Below are 16,684 nucleotides of genomic sequence, written 5' to 3'. Positions count from 1 at the left end.
AGAATTTATCTATTTGGTTAAAGTGTGAAAAGAAAGAAAAAAAATAACCGACCATCATTATTTCTGAAAGACATTCTGGTATTTTTATTTAATTTTTTGAATTATTTGTTAGAATTTCTCTATTTAATTAAAGTGCTAAAAAAAATAAAAATTAACGGACCATTACTGCTTTGAAAGACTTTTTCTTCATCAAGTTCTAAAACATTATTAGCTCAGTCCCAAAATAATTTCAACTTTTAATAAAATTATTTGTCGCAAAATAATTGTCGCATTTATTTTTGCAATGCAATTCTAAATTTTACTCTCTCTATCTCAGAATAAATATCCTATTTATAAAAATTATTTGTCCCAAAATAACTGTCGCTTTTAATTTCTAAAACAATTATAGTTTTTTTCTTTCCATTGTATCTTCTAATTAATACTCATAATTTATTATTAATTTATCTCACATTGTATTAATGATAATTAGAATACACCAATAAAAAATCAGAATGATTTGGTAATATTGTTAATCTCTGTTTCATTTATTGCATTTTCTTAATCGGTATAAAAGTGTCAATTATGACACTTATTTTAGGACGAGAGGAGTATCTTTCATGAGTTAAAAGGTAGTGCACTGACAGTGTAAAATAGTTTTACACTGTCATCCAATAGAAAGCTATCAATTAGCATGTCATTAAATTATTTTTTAAATAAAAGAGTGGTTTAATTGGATACATGGTGGTGATTGGTTGACACTGTAAAAATATTTTACACTGTCAGTGCATCACCCATTTTCTCATCTTTCATTTTTACTTTCTAATTAATACTCTCAATTCATTATTCACTCGTTCTATATTAATGAATTCGAATACATCAATAATAAATAAGAATAAGAATAGTTTGATAAAAATATTCGCTTTTATTTATTATATTTTTTTAATCCTGTGAAATAATCATCTTTAATAATTATTTTGAAACAAATAAAGTATTATAAAAATTTAAATTTAAATTTGAATAAAAAAACAGTTATCTCAGTATGAATTTTTTTATATCGTTCATTGATTTGAAATTTATTAAAATCAGGTAATTTACACTAATCTTTTAAACCCAGATAAGAATTTATCCAATTAATCAAAGTGTTCAAAACAAAATTATGCCATTAAAACCTTTAGATAAATGCAACGAGATCACTTGTATTCTTATCATTACCTTATTTTTTTGGATATGGATTGTGTCATGTTTTTCCTCTCATGTTTCCATGCTGCTTTAATCCTAGCCATTGATTTGTTCTATTTTATTGTCTCTTGTCACTATTGTTTTTTTTATATGGATGTATCCACCATTGAATTACAAATTGGAGGGATGGCTGGTCCATTAAAATAGGAGAGGATCCAAATTCTTATTTTTTTATCAAGTGAAATCTGAAACATCACTATCTCTTCCCATTTTTAGTAAACTTTCATTGCTATTTTATTATCACTATCTTTTAGATTTAGGAGTATTCCTCTGAAGTCATAAGTTTTTCCACCACAAATATAGGCTCCAAATATATAAATCCATTAGCAAATAATACTTTTGTTAAATATGATGAAATTATTAAGAATGTGATTTTTTTTTTTAATTTTGTTTGTTCTTTTATTATTTTATTATCTCTATTTTTGATTGGGTTACATTTGATTTTCACTACAAGAAATTAAGAGATTAGCTACCAAAAGATTACTACAAATTATTTTCATAGTTAATTTCAATTTAAAAGACATCTATTTAATTCCAATTATATAAATAAAAAAAGATTAAATATTATTTACCATTGGTACAGTGGTTTCTTAAAACATAGTATTATATTATCATACTTTTAAAGAAAATTATTTTTAATAAAAAAATCTCTTATCATAAAAAACTCATGTAAAACCATTTTCCTCCAAATTACTTCTCTCCAAAATTACTTATCCTTCTCAGACGGAAAATCTCCAGCAAAATCACTTTTTTCAAAATCACTTTTTCTAAAATCACTTTTTCTCCATTGAAACCGTAATTTCTCCGATCAAAATCGCTATTTCTCAAAAATCGCTATTTCTCCATCGATGTTTCTCCTTTATCAATCAAAATCGCCGCTTCTCTATCATCGATCAAAATCCCTGTTTCTTCATCATCGATTGAAATCGCAACTTCTCGTTCATTGATCGAAGCTTCTACTTCTCCTTCTTCATTGAAAATCACTGCTTTAACTTTCTCTTCGGAAATCGCTACTTCAACTTTCTAATCAGTTACTTTACCATTCAAAATCGCCCACGCAATTCTCAAAACCTAATACTTGAGGTAATTGGTTTTCTTGAATCAAATCTCACATAATCACTCATTCACTCTAATAAAACTTATCTGAAGAATATCTTTCTCCGATTCACACGGTTTCTATCATAACAGTTTGTTGTTGCAGCATCTCTTTTCGATCTTTGCTACAACTGTGCATTTTTCTCTGATCGATACTATCGATATTCTATTTTACTAATTTTAAGGTATAGTTGATGTTGATTTTAAAATTTTCAGATATAGTTATCATGAATATCCTGATATAATATTTAAATTAGATAAAATTATCATGAATATTCTTTAGAATGTTGTTAGAAGAAACTGATTCCAAAGTTACTAGACAAAGATTGATGGATAGTTTAGTTATACACTTGTATAGTGTAAGTATTTAGTTTTTTTTTGTTATTATTTTATAAGTTGTTTTATTAGGCTATCTTGGATGGAAATAAGCTATAGGTGAAAACAGCTTAAGAACTAAGTTGTTTCACTAGTTTCACGATTACTTATGATAGTAGATAAATTTGAATAAGTCGATTCAAATGGCAAACCGACCCTAAATTAGTAAGTCTAAATACACAAATTTCCTTGATTTTTGTTTTCTAAACCTCTAAGGTTTTGTTAAGATTAGACTAATAACACTATCAGTTATTCCTTTGAAGTGAATTGATCTTGATTTGGAATTTGAACAAGCTTGTTTGGCTCTGTTTGTGTTTTCAAACTTCTAGAAAACTTGTTAATATGATGTTGGCTGAATAAACTTGGTGTTTTTACTTACGGATGTAGAGAGAGGATGTATGTTTTGTGTTCTTTGCTATTGTGTAGTTTATGAAATGTTTGTTGAAGAATCACAATTCCATTGATAAATAATAACCATTTTAAGTTTGTATAAAACAATTTTCATCTGTTTCATGTTGAATATTTATGCTCCATTGATATTTTTAAAATCATATTAGCTGCAGTACCGAATTACTTAGTTGGTATGACCTCTCTTGCAATTCCACATATGCACTAAATTTGAAATACATGATTAATACTCAATTAATTGATTAACATTGTTGGTCCGATTAACTTTAAGTCCGTGCCATTACGGTTATGAGGTATTGTCCGATTTGGGTGTGATAACTCTCATGTCTTTGTATTTTAGAAAAGACGTTTCTTTGATTTGATGGAAAGGGGTCGTTGGGTCTATCGTTGAGCGAGATGTAGCTATGTCTATTTTCCTTGTCATTATAATTTCAGAGAAGACTCAAGGTTGAAGCTGTAATTTCTTTGATTGCTACAAAGAACTTCAATTACATGGAAGCAACTCATTAATTAAGATCTCCAACAAGTTATGATTGAGATTTGATGGAGAAAATGCACCATGATTTTGAGGAAATTTCAGTGGTACCATGATTTTGTTGGAGTTTCAAATAATGGTTTTTATCGTATATTGCAGTAAACAAGCGTAAGATATATCTAGTCCGGAACACTTTGGTTATAGAACATTATTGAGACGAAATCACCATGTTCGGTTAAAAATAAATCCTTTCTCAGGTATGCCTAAATGAAGAAACATGTTTTATATTCATTCAGTGTAAGCTTTGTATTGATATAACTTTGTAAGATTTGTATGGTTATTGATTGATTTTTGTATTGTGTTGCTACTATTATTTGTGTCACTTTTATAGTGTTAATTACTTATATTGTTACTTATTGTTCTATCTCACTATAATTGTTTATTTTCTATTATACATCTATTTAATTTGTCCCCTAGCAATGAATTGGTTCTTGTGAAAAAGTAATCTGAATTTGAGCCAAAGAGCTGTAGTGGATGAATTTATAGTGTTTCTCTGTCATGGAAACTATCACTGCCCGATTTTATTTCCGTATTTAATTATTAGGTGTTTTATTTATTTAATTATTATTTATGAGGTAATTATTTATTTGTTGTATTTTGGTGAATAATTGAATATGGGTGATATTTAATTAATTAAGTGATTATGTGAATACTAGTATATATCTAATAATGGGCCTAATTAACTAGAATGAGAGTTGGGTGGGTTAAGCCCAAATGACAAAATAAAGATAGTAAGGGTTATGTGAAAAAAACCTAGAATTAGATAATAGAAAGAAAAGATGATAGATAGAAGAGAAGAGAAAGAAGAGAAGAGAAAGAAGAGAAGAGGAAGAGAAGAGGGAAGTAGACTCTGGAAGAGGAAGGACTAGAAATTCAAGGTAAGGGTTAGAATCCAAGTTCTTATAGTTTATATGATTGGGTAATGTTGTGTATGCTTTCTATTCTTCAATTTCATGAATTTAGAAAATGTTAGGGTTTATGTGAAATCAATTGGATTTTGTGATTTGTTCATGTTCAATGCGTTGTATGGATGACCCATGGTTAGAAACATGTTTAGGAACCTTATATGTGTGCTAAATTTGCTTTCAATTGATGTATGGATTGTGTATGGGTTAATGGGTGTTGTATGAGGGAATGAGGGAAGAAAAATGGTGATTTCTGAGCTTTTACGCAGTGTAGGTCGACCTACACAGAAGCATGAGTCGACCCGAGCAACCCAAAAAGGCAGAAAATCCATTTTCCTTCAGCATGTGTCGACCTATGATTGTTGTGCGTCAACCTATAGAATTCCTTGCGTCGACTCATGAGTTGACCTAAGCTAACCTGAGAGGGGTAGAAAACATCCATGTGTCCACCTATGAATTCCTTGCATCGACCTGAAGATTTTCATTTTGGTAGATTTTGTAAAGATCATAACTTTTGATCCGTAACTCCGTTTTATGCGTCGTTCGAAGCATTAGGAAGCTATTGTGATGTTCTATACGATATTATAGGATTTATTTGCAATTGATTAATTAAGTATGATGTTTTTATGTGAAATAACATGTAATTATCTTATGTGCGTTATGTTTTGGTATGTGATGAATAACAATTGTTGGAACACTTTGTGGAGATATATTCTTGATGTTTGTGATTGGATATATGATGGTTGTTATGCCTTATTGCAATTGTTATTTTGGTGTGTGAATCTTGTACAATTGCTAGATAATTCAATGTGTGAATTATTGAGGTATGCATTATGTTAAGATTTGTGTGGATAATCTTAATTGCATACGTGTTGAGATAATTGTACATGCATTCATGGTCGGCTTTATGGTGGAAGCGGTGAAACTTTGGGTTCACATGGTAAGAGACGTTGATCCTTGAATGGAAATAGGCATAGAAGACATGATCCTTAATTGGAGATAAGTGTAGCAGGCTTTGATCTTGTCCGGATCGGAAGTGTGGCTTGGATTCTAGATATTGAATCGGAAAGCAGTGAAACTTTGGGTTCAGATTGGGTACCACATGCATTGAGTCACATTTGTTATATTTGAGTCACATTGTGTGCTATGTGATTGCCTTGTATACATGTGATTTGTTTTGATGTGATGATTGGTATATGATATGTGAATTGTCTAATTGAGAAGTGTGATGAATTATGAGATGTATGCTTGTTTATGTTGCATTTCCCATTATTATTTTTTCTATAATAATTTTAATTCTCACCCTTCTATTTGAATGTTGCCCTTTGTTGGTAACGTGCAGGTTCAGACGAGTAGTTGCTTGTACGTGGCTTAGCCGAAGAGCTTCGAGTTTCATTATTTGATTAGGTAGTGAGTCGATGCTCTAGTCATGTAACACTGGGTTAGGATTAGTGGTGTTAAACTCATGTTTTATTCGGATTTGTATCTTGATACTACCTTACAGTTTCGTATGATGTTTATTGTTGTTGTGAGAGGCCTTAGTGCCAAGTATTTTGGATATGATGTTATGATTCCGTCTTGAATACTATTTGTGATATGATCATGATATGGGACATGGATCATTATGAAATTCATGAGTATTCGTTATTTCCGCTGTGTATGCATATTCTTTATGAATTATGTTGAATAAGATGTGTTATTATGATGACCAGATGAATTGTATATTTATGGATGTATATTTGTTTGTTTTTAAAAGCTTTTTGTTTTTGAAAACGTCGCTGTGACGCCCCTTGTTATATGCATGTTTACTCTGAATATTTGTTTATTATTATAATTGGGGTACTAGAAAGGGGTGTTACATAGTGGTATCAGAGAACGATCGATCAGTTGGCCAGGTTATTAATGAGTTTATTTCCTTTGGTATGCGACATGTGTGTGAAATACTATCGGTAATCAGTGTGTTTCTAGCTGTTACCTGTAGAGGCGAGATTGAAACAAGTGGGGGAGAAGCTATTGCTACGTGCGACATTGTGTTGAGGTAACTTTGAGCATAAGATAGAGGATTCTATTGCAGTTGAGTAACGATGGTTTATGCTACCATTATGGTTGTCGGTTACCTATTGACAAATTGAGGAACTGATCACTCTTAATCTCTTGTTGATAGTAGACGGGATCGTGTTGGAAGAGATAAACTTGTCGTGTCAGATTAATAGTATGTAAAGTGGATGAGTCTAAGCAAGATGGTGTGACGTTGTTTATGTTGTTGGGAACTTTGAATGTTCACGAGAAGAGGGCGATTGAAGAATTACCAATAGTTCGTGATTTTATGGTGTTATTTTCTGAGGATGTAAGTGATTTACCGTTAGAACAGGAAGTGGGGTTTGCGATTGATTTAGTTCCTGGAACTAGTCCTATATCGATGGCTCCATATCGGATGTCAGCTTCTGAGTTGAAAGAGTTGAAGAGTCAACTTGAGGATTTACTTGAGAAGAATTTTAGTCGTCCGAGTGTGTCGCTGTGGGGTGCGCCTGTTTTGTTGGTTAAGAAAAAGGAAGGTTCTATGAGGCTTTGTGTTGATTATATACAATTGAACAAAGTGACAATTAAGAACAAATATCCACTTCCGATGATTGATGATTTAATGGATAAGTTAGTGGGTGCTCGTGTATTCAGTAAAATTGATTTGGGATCTAGGTATCATCAGATTCGTGTGAAGACTGAGGATATTCAGAAGACTGCTTTTAGAATAAGATATGGACATTATGAGTATTTTGTTATGCCTTTTGGTGTGACCAATGCACCTGGTGTGCTTATGAAGTATATGTGTCATACCCCAAAATTTGCCCATACTATTTCTCTTATACAAATTCAAATCAATACATAAAGCTCCAAGACACATTCTCCTATACAAGGCTCAGAAACTAGGGTTTGGTTTGTTCAAAGGAAAATCAATGAATCAATGGCTCCAAGGCATCCTATATGGCTCAATATATCTCACATTATCTCTGTGCCAAGTATCAAGTCTCAGCTCAAAGGATTGATCACTCAAATGTTCAGAAAGTCAACAATCGACTGGGTTGACCTAAAAGTCAACTGTGGGCAAAGTAAAGTCAAAACTCCTGATTTTTTTTGTCAAGATCCTAACATTGAAGTATCCTTCACAATTTGATCAAGTATTGATCATGGTTCATCAAGGAAAGATAAAAAATCAACAATTCAAAAAGTTTCTAAATTAGGGTTTTCATAGGAGAAAGTCAACTGAACTTTGACCAGCCATAACTTTCACATGGAACATCAAAAATTCCCCATCCAAAGCTCATTTTGAAGAAAATTGAATTATCTACAACTTTGTCTCTCACATGCCAAGTCTAAAAATGCTTCATTTGAGAGATAGGAGCTAATACATTACAAGTCCTTCTAAAAAGATTGCCAAAAGGCATTTTTTCTCAAAGCTCGTAACTTGGACATGGTAAACTCAATTGAGATGAAACCAAAAGGAGTCTTTAGGGGACTCTTTAAGCTTTCTAAAAAGTCCTAGAACATCTTCATATGACAAAAATTGAGAGAGTTACAGCTTGCACAAGTGGGGCGATTTTGAAAAAAATGCATAGAACTCAAATGGACAAAATTCATACTTTTGAACATTGGGCTTGGACTTTTGGCTTTCTCACGTGGTTTTAAGCTCACAAGAGGCCCATAAACCAAATATAATTTATTTCTTGATTTTATTGCATTTTTATTTGAATTTATTCCATTAAATTCAATTAAAAATCAAAGAAATCACAAAATAAATAATAAAGGATTATATGATCAATATTACAAATCACATTCAATCTAAAAATCACTTTGGGGGCCCATAAAATAATCTCATGCAATCTTTTGATTTTTTCTTTATTTTTTGAGTTTATTTATTTAAATTCAAAATTAAATCGAGAAAGATCAAGAGTTAATTTTCAAAGATTATATGGATGATTTGTGAAGATCCAAATTGATTCACATGGCCAATAACACGTGAAAATGCACCAAATAGAGTTAGACTCAAAAATAGAAAGATTTGGTGAAGGAATCAATTCAATTTTTTTCCTTTAAACAATTGATTGTTTCTCCAAATATTAACCCTAATTCTTTCAATATATATAGAGGCTATTCATTCAGTAAAAAGAGAGGAGAAAAAAGAGAACAAAATTACGAGAGTGGGCAGCCAAAAACAAGGGTTTTTCAAGTTACAAATGTGAAAAAAAACTAGGGCACAAGAGGACGGTTTCTACAACGAGATTCAGATCTTCATGGCCAGCCTAATCTCTTCCCAGGACCCTAAAGCGTAAGTACTGACCCAGAGATACAGGTTGTAGGGCCTGGAACGCAGCATGCCATATTCATCTTCATCATTGATATGGTATTCTTATATGTTTATTGTTGTTACGTTTCAATGAAATATAATGGTGCTAATGTGTTCCTGGAAGTATTTAGCACAGGATGGACGTCCCACATGTGAGTTTAGGGCCGGAAATCGTGAGACGCCATAGGTGAGGTGCAAGGTCGTGAAATTTTCAAGGACGTGGCTACAGGCCGTTTGAGACAAAATTAACATCACCATCGAACTCAGGGGGGTTGGTTTAGGTAATCTGGGCACTTGTTTTATCTTGTTAACGTGTTTCATTGAGTTTTGATTTTTGCAGAATTCGAAGGAAAATTCCGCAGGAAAATCCATGGAGGATTCCGCAGGAATTTCCGCAACAACATGTGAGGAAGATGGTGAATAGTAGGGGTGGTTGTGCGTGGCGCAACGTGAATGGCCGGTCTATGTTTCCTTTTCTCTCTCCGCGCGTTGGTGATTCATGAGTGGCCAGTCAACATGTCCAAGGCTCTCTCTCTTCTCCTATTCGCTATTCAGCACCTACGTGGGCCCAGGTTGACTCTTTCCTTGAAATTCCAAATTACCATTTGTTTTAATATATTTATTTGCACTCATTATAATATAAACAATGGACACGCGGTACACTTGGCAAAGGGAGTCAGGGATTGAGATGCAGAACTTGGGTTCGAACCCAGGCTTTAACATTATTTTCTTTGTTCTCTTTCCAGTTTCCAGATCTGATACAACGGACGCGCACGCACACACCATGTGCCCTCCTATCACCACCGCCAGATCAACACCAAACTAGATATAACAGTTTCTGAAGGCGCAGTTCCATCATACACCAGCGAGGCTTATCACATACGATCCCAGCGCCAGGTTTTCTACAAGATCAGCCGTGCGTGGCCCTTCAGAGCGTACGATGCACCTCACTTCTCAACCATTGGATCTCTACCAAGCCAGATCTGAAGAAGCAGAAATGCAACACACCATGGACTCTCACAGACCTGCCTCATTAAATCCAGTTGCCCAGGTTTTTTTTAAATAATTTATTTTTATTGATTTTTATTTACTTCTTTTCCTTTTAAGTCTCTTTTATAAATCCCTTTTCTATAAAAATTTAATTAATTAAACTTTTTTCTTCACACTCACAAAAATCAAAACTTTTTATTATAAGTTTATTTTAATCAATTTGGTTATTTTTAAATTAGTTTTAATTAGTTAGATAATTTAGTTAATTAATTTAAAATTAGGATAATTAATTTAGGGAATTAGGATTGACATTTTTTCTCTTAATTAATTAATTAACTTTAATTCAGTAATTAGGTTTCAATTAATTTAATTTCCATTTAGTAATTAATTTAGGATTTCATTTAATTTCTTTAAATCGAACTTTTTCACTCAACTCCAATTTCTCGCGATCTTCTTTCCCATCTCCACTCTATGATTGTCGCATGCGTGCTTTAATTTTTTTCTTCTTTCTTTTTCCTCTCATTTAAATTACACTATTTAATTATGCTATTTATTTAAATTATGCTTTTACTAAATTATTTAACTTCCGTCTTTTAAATTCTAGAAGGTGTATAGGTTGCACATTTTTGGATGTAATAGTAATTAGGGCTTTTACTCTCTCGCTTTTTACTTTCCGCATCCCCCGGTTTTTATTATGTATCCCCCAATCCCGAAGCCATGTAATAGTGTAGGATTTAATTTCCGCACTTTATTTTTTTGTAAATATATTAACTGCGTGGTTAGTAAATAGGGAGTGATAACAAGTAATTGAACTTAACTCACCTAAATCAAGATAACATAACTGAATTCGAACCACGTGATTGCTACACACACCCACCTTTAGGGTAATCCCTCTTACTGTTACCTTTCGATCAGAATAGTCAAGTCCCTTCGAGTGTAGGGACTCCTTAGCCTGTTTCCTTCGATAAAATCATCATAGTCCCTCGATATAAAGATCATAGTCCCTTCGAGTTGCCTACGATAAATATGATCTCGTCACTCGATGTTGCCTCGATAAATGATGATCGTCCCTTCGAATGCTAAGGAGCCTTATTGTTGCCTAAATGACTATTATATCCTTCCCCGAGAATACCTACCCTCTTTATGGTAGGGACAGTCTTGTGGGGAACGATTATTCTCGATGACCCTTCGATGACCCGCATATCCAATTGAAAGACTTCCTGCCCTCTCATGGAATGGATAGACCCTTTCAAACGAAAGACTTAAAGAACACGAAAGACAAACTTAGGGTAGGTAGTTCTTAATTGCTTGCTCAAATCAATTCAAAAATCAAATACTTTTCACGCCCCCTATTTCAAAACAATTTCAAAACAAGGCTACGCTTATTTACAAGCTAAAGTCCTTAACGAAATCTTTTTACTATTCACACACGACACTTCAAACTTTTCAAACAAACAAGTGAGCTAAGCAATTAAGAGCCCATGGATAACCATGGATGCAAAGGGAGCCTTACACCTTCCCTTTGTATAACCTACCCCCCGAACTCAAAATCTTTCAAAGGTCTTTCCTGTTCTTTTTGCCTTTCCAATGGGATAAAATAAAAGTCGGTGGCGACTCATGCTTAACCGCGACATTTCAATAAAGTCAGTTCAGCGTATTACAATATGAATAAGATTTTTCATGATTATCTGGATAAGTTTGTGGTTGTGTTCATCGATGATGTTTTTATTTATTCTAAGAGTGAAGATGATCATGCTGAGCATTTGAGAATTGTGTTATCGGTTTTGAAAGAGAAGAAGTTATTTGCTAAGCTTTCTAAGTGTGAATTTTGTTTGAAGGAAGTGAGTTTCCTTGGACATATTATTTCAAGTGGAGGTATTTTTGTTGATCCTTCGAAGATTGAGGCTATATCTCAATGGGAAGCTCCTAAGTCTGTTTCTGAGATTAGAAGTTTTCTTGGTTTGGCTGGTTATTATAGGAATTTCATTGAGGGATTTTCTAAGTTATCTTTGTCGTTGACGTTGTTGACTAGGAAGGGTCAAGCTTTCATTTGGACTTCGCAATGTGAAGCGAATTTTCAAGAGCTTAAGAGAAGGTGGACTACGACTCCTATTTTGATTTTGCCATATCCGTTAGAACCGTTTGTGGTGTATTGTGATACTTCTTTATTGGGTTTGGGAGGTGTTTTGATGCAAAAAGGATAAGTGGTAGCTTATGCTTCAAGGCAACTTAAAGTTCACGAGAGGAATTATCCGACGCATGATTTGGAGTTCGTCGCCGTTGTGTTTGTGTTGAAGCTTTGGAGGCATTATTTATTTGGATCAAGATTTGATGTTTTTAGTGATCACAAGAGTTTGAAGTATATGTTTGATCAAAAGAGTTGAACATGAGGCAATGGACATGATTGGAATTCTTAAAGGATTAGGATTTTGGTTTGAACTACCATCCTGGAAAAGCGAATGTTGTATCCGATGCATTGAGTAGGAAATCATTTCACATGTTGATGTTGATGATTCAAGAGTTAGAATTGTTGGAACAATTTTGAGATTTGAGTTGGTTGTGAAGCGACATCTTCGTGTATTAAGCTTGGTATGTTAAAACTTACTTGTGGTATTCTTGATGAGATTAGAGAAGGTCAGAAATTATATTTGAAATTGGTCGACATAATGACATTGATTAATCAAGGAAAAGGTGGTTATTTTTGGGTTGATGAAAATGGTGTCATGAGATGTCGTGATAGAAGTTGTATTCCTGATGTTGCAGATTTGGAAAATAAAAGGATTCTTGAGGAATGACGTAGAATTGGTTTAATTATTCATCCTATAGCTGCTAAGATGTATCAAGATTTGAGAAAGTTATTTTGGTGGCAAGGTATGAAGAAGGATATTGCAAAATTTGTGTATTCATGTTTGACTTGTCAGAAGTCAAAGATTGAACATCAAAAGCCGTCTGGTTTGATGCAACCGTTATCTATTCCCGAGTGGAAGTGGGATAGTATTTCTATGGATTTTATTTCGGGTTTTCCAAGAATGTCGAGTAATTGGGAAGCGATTTGGATCATTGTGGATAGATTGACAAAATGTGCTAATTTTATTCCGATGAGGATGGATTATTCGATGGAGAGACTTGCAAAGTTGTATATTGAGAAGATTGTGATTTTGCATGGTATTCCGTCGAGTATTGTTTCAGATAGAGATTCGACGTTTACTTCTAGATTTTGGGAAGATTTGCAGAGTGCTTTGGGATTAGAAGGGAAATTACTTGAGGGTTGAATGGAGGATAAGTACCTGGGGTTGGTTCCTCGAGGTAAATTTTCGAGAACGAAAATCTTAAGTGGGGGAGAGTTGTAACAGCCCGATTTTATTTCCGTATTTAATTATTAGGTGTTTTATTTGTTTATTATTTATGTGGTAATAAATTATTTGTTGTATTTTGGTGATTAATTGAATACGGGTGATATTTAATTAAGTAAGTGATTACGTGAGTACTAGTAGATATCTAATAATGGACCTAATTAACTAGAATGAGAGTTGGGTGGGTTAAGCCCAAATGATAAAATAAAGATAAAAAGAGTTATGTGAGAAAACCTAGAATTAGATAATAGAAAGAAAAGATTATAGAGAGAAGAGAAGAGAAGAGAAGAGAAAGAAGAGAAGAGAAAGAAGAGGAAGGACTAGAAATTCAAGGTAAGGGTTAGAATCCAAGTTCTTATAGTTCATATGATTGGGTAATATTGTGTATGCTTTCTATTCTTCAATTTCATGAATTTAGAAAATGTTAGGGTTTATGTGAAATCAATTGGATTTTGTGATTTGTTCATGTTCAATGTGTTGTATGGATGACCCATGGTTAGAAACATGTTTAGGAACCTTATATGTATCTAAATTTGCTTTCAATTGATGTATGGATTTTGTATGGGTTAATGGGATTTGTGTGAGGGAATGAGGGAAGAAAAATGGTGATTTCTGAGTTTTTACGCAGTGTAGATCGACCTACACATAAGCATGAGTCGACTTGAGCAACCCAAAAAGGCAGAAAATCCATTTTCCTTCAGCATGCGTCGACCTATAAATGTTGTGCATCGCCCTATAGAATTCCTTGCGTCGGCTCATGAGTCGACCTGAGCTAACGCGAGAGGGGTATAAAACATCCATGTGTCGACCTATGAATTCCTTGCATCGACCTGAAGATTTTCATTTTTGGCAGATTTTGTAAAGACCATAACTTTTGATCCGTAACTCCGTTTTATGCATCGTTCGATGCGTTAGGAATCTATTGTGATGTTCTATATGATAGTATAGGACTGATTTGAAATTTACTAATTAATTATGATGTTTTTATGTGAAATAAAATGTAATTGTCTTATGTGCGTTATGTTTTGGTATGTGATAAATAGCAATTGTTGGAATACTTTGTGGAGATATATTCATGATATTTGTGATTGGATATATGATGGTTGTAATGCCTTATTGCAATTGTTATTTTGGTGTGTGAATCTTGTACAATTTCTAGATAATTCAACGTGTGAATTATTGAGGTATGCATTATGTTAAGATTTGTGTGGATAATTTTAATTGCATATGTGTTGAGATAATTGTACATGCATTCTTGGTCGGCTTTATGGTGGAAGCGGTGAAACTTTGGGTTCACATGGTAAGAGACATCGATTCTTGAATGAAAATAGGCGTAGAAGACGTGATCCTTAATTGGAGATAGGCGTAGCAGACTTTGAACTTGTCCGGATCGGAAGCGTGGTTTGGATTCTAGATATTGAATCGGAAAGCGGTGAAACTTTGGGTTCAGATTGGGTACCACATGCATTGAGTCACATTTGTTATATTTGAGTCACATTGTGTGCTATGTGATTGCCTTGTATACATGTGATTTGTTTTGGTGTGATGATTGGTATATGATATGTGAATTGCCTAATTGAGAAGTGTGATGAATTGTGAAATTTATGCTTGTTTATGTTGCATTTCCCATTATTATTTTTCTATAATAATTTGAATTCTCACCCTTCTGTTTGAATGTTGCCTTTTGTTGGTAACATGCAGGTTCAAACGAGTAGTTGCTTGTTCGTGGCTTAGTCGAAGAGCTTCGAGTTTCGTTATTTGATTAGGTAGTGAGTCGATGCTCTGGTCATGTAACATTGGGTTAGGATGAGTGGTGTTGAACTCATGTTTTATTTGGATTTATATCTTGATACTACCTTACAGTTTCGAATGATGTTTATTGTTGTTGTGAGAGGCCTTAGTGCCAAGTATTTTGGATATGATCTTATGGTTCCGTTTTGGATATTATTTGTGATATGATCATGGTATGGGACACAAATCATTATGAAATTCATGAGTATTCGTTATTTCACCCCTGCCATATGGGGTGTATTTGAAAAACCCCCATGCGAAAAAAAAAGTTGCAATTATTACCTTAACAAATTTTAAAAGTTTCAATTTGGACCTTTAGCCAGCCACATCATCCAAAAATATGACGTGGCAACTTTTTTTTAATTTATTATTATTATTTTAATTATGTGGCTGGCTTATGTGGCATTCTTCTTTTTTTTTATTTAGTTCTTAACATGTTAAATATCAAAGTTTAAAAAATTGGTCCCATGGGGTGTTGAACCCATGCACCATACAATACATGTGAAACACCTCACCACACACCACTGGGCTACGCTTCACTTTGTGTTAGAGATATGACTTAGCTGTGTTATAATAGATAGTGTTAATGTTACATTATTAATAGGAAGGATTGCTTACCACTGGGTCGTTTCACATTGTGTTAGTTTTGACTTATACTATTAAAGTTAATTAAATTATAAACTAAATTAATTTAATATAAAATAATATTAATTAATAAAATTAATATTAAATTAAATATAAATATTAATATAAATTGTTTAAATTAAATTAATTAACTTAAATATAATGATAATAGTAAGATAATATTAATTAAAATAAATTAAATTAAATTAAACATAAACGTTAAATTAAATTAAACTAATATTAAATTAAATTAAATTAAACATAAACGTTAAATTAAATTAAACTAATATTAAATTAAATTAAATTAAACATAAACGTTAAATTAAATTAAACTAATATTAAATTAAATTAAACTAAACATTAAATTAAATTAAACTAATATTAAATTAAATTAAATTTAACATAGACGTTAAATTAAATTAAACTAATATTAAAGTGAATTAAATTAATATAAAAAAATATTAATTAATAATGTTAACAGTAAAATATAAATTAAAATAGTATTAATTATAAAATATAAATCAAATTAAACTAAATTAAATTAATATAAACTAATATTAGTTAAAATTAATTAATTTAGTTTATATTTTATAATTTAATTAAGTTAAATAGTAAAATAAATATTAATTATTATTTTATAATTTAACTAATATTATTTAATAACGTTAAGATTAACTAATAAATGAATGATGATACGATGTTACTACTCGATGTTTAACTCCATATTTAAGAAATTTCTCAAGGATTCTCGAAATGAAATGGGAGCCTCCATCACTAATTACTAATCTTGGCACACCAAACCTTGGAAAAATCACATTCTTAAAAAGCTTAATTACTACTCGTGTGTCATTTGTAGGAGAGGCTATAGCCTCAATCCATTTTGAAACATAATCGATAACTACAAGGATATACTTATTTCCAAACGAAGAAGGAAATGGACCCATAAAATCTATTCCCCAGACGTCAAATAATTCGACTTCTAGAATACCCTTTTGAGGCATTTCATCAAGTCTTGAAATGTTTCCAGTGCGTTGACATCGATCGCATTTTA

The 16,684-nt window shown here is 32.5% G+C and overlaps 1 long non-coding RNA gene across 2 annotated transcripts; it reads left to right on the top strand.

The window, feature by feature from the left end:
• The first annotated feature begins 1,893 nt into the window (after nucleotides 1-1,893).
• Nucleotides 1,894-6,124, top strand: LOC131595050 (uncharacterized). Of its 2 annotated transcripts, none has more exons than XR_009281700.1 (3): nucleotides 1,894-2,301; nucleotides 3,532-4,509; nucleotides 5,879-6,124. It is a non-coding gene; the product is annotated as an uncharacterized LOC131595050 (long non-coding RNA). The 2 variants fall into 2 exon arrangements; XR_009281699.1 differs by having other exon boundaries at nucleotides 1,900-2,301; nucleotides 3,532-3,828.
• Nucleotides 6,125-16,684: the final 10,560 nt, after the last annotated feature.

This window comes from Vicia villosa, linkage group LG4 (assembly GCF_029867415.1).
Source record: "Vicia villosa cultivar HV-30 ecotype Madison, WI linkage group LG4, Vvil1.0, whole genome shotgun sequence".
Classification (NCBI taxonomy): domain Eukaryota; kingdom Viridiplantae; phylum Streptophyta; class Magnoliopsida; order Fabales; family Fabaceae; genus Vicia; species Vicia villosa.
Note: the sequence above shows the minus strand (reverse complement) of the source record. Positions and strands in the feature narration are given on the sequence as shown.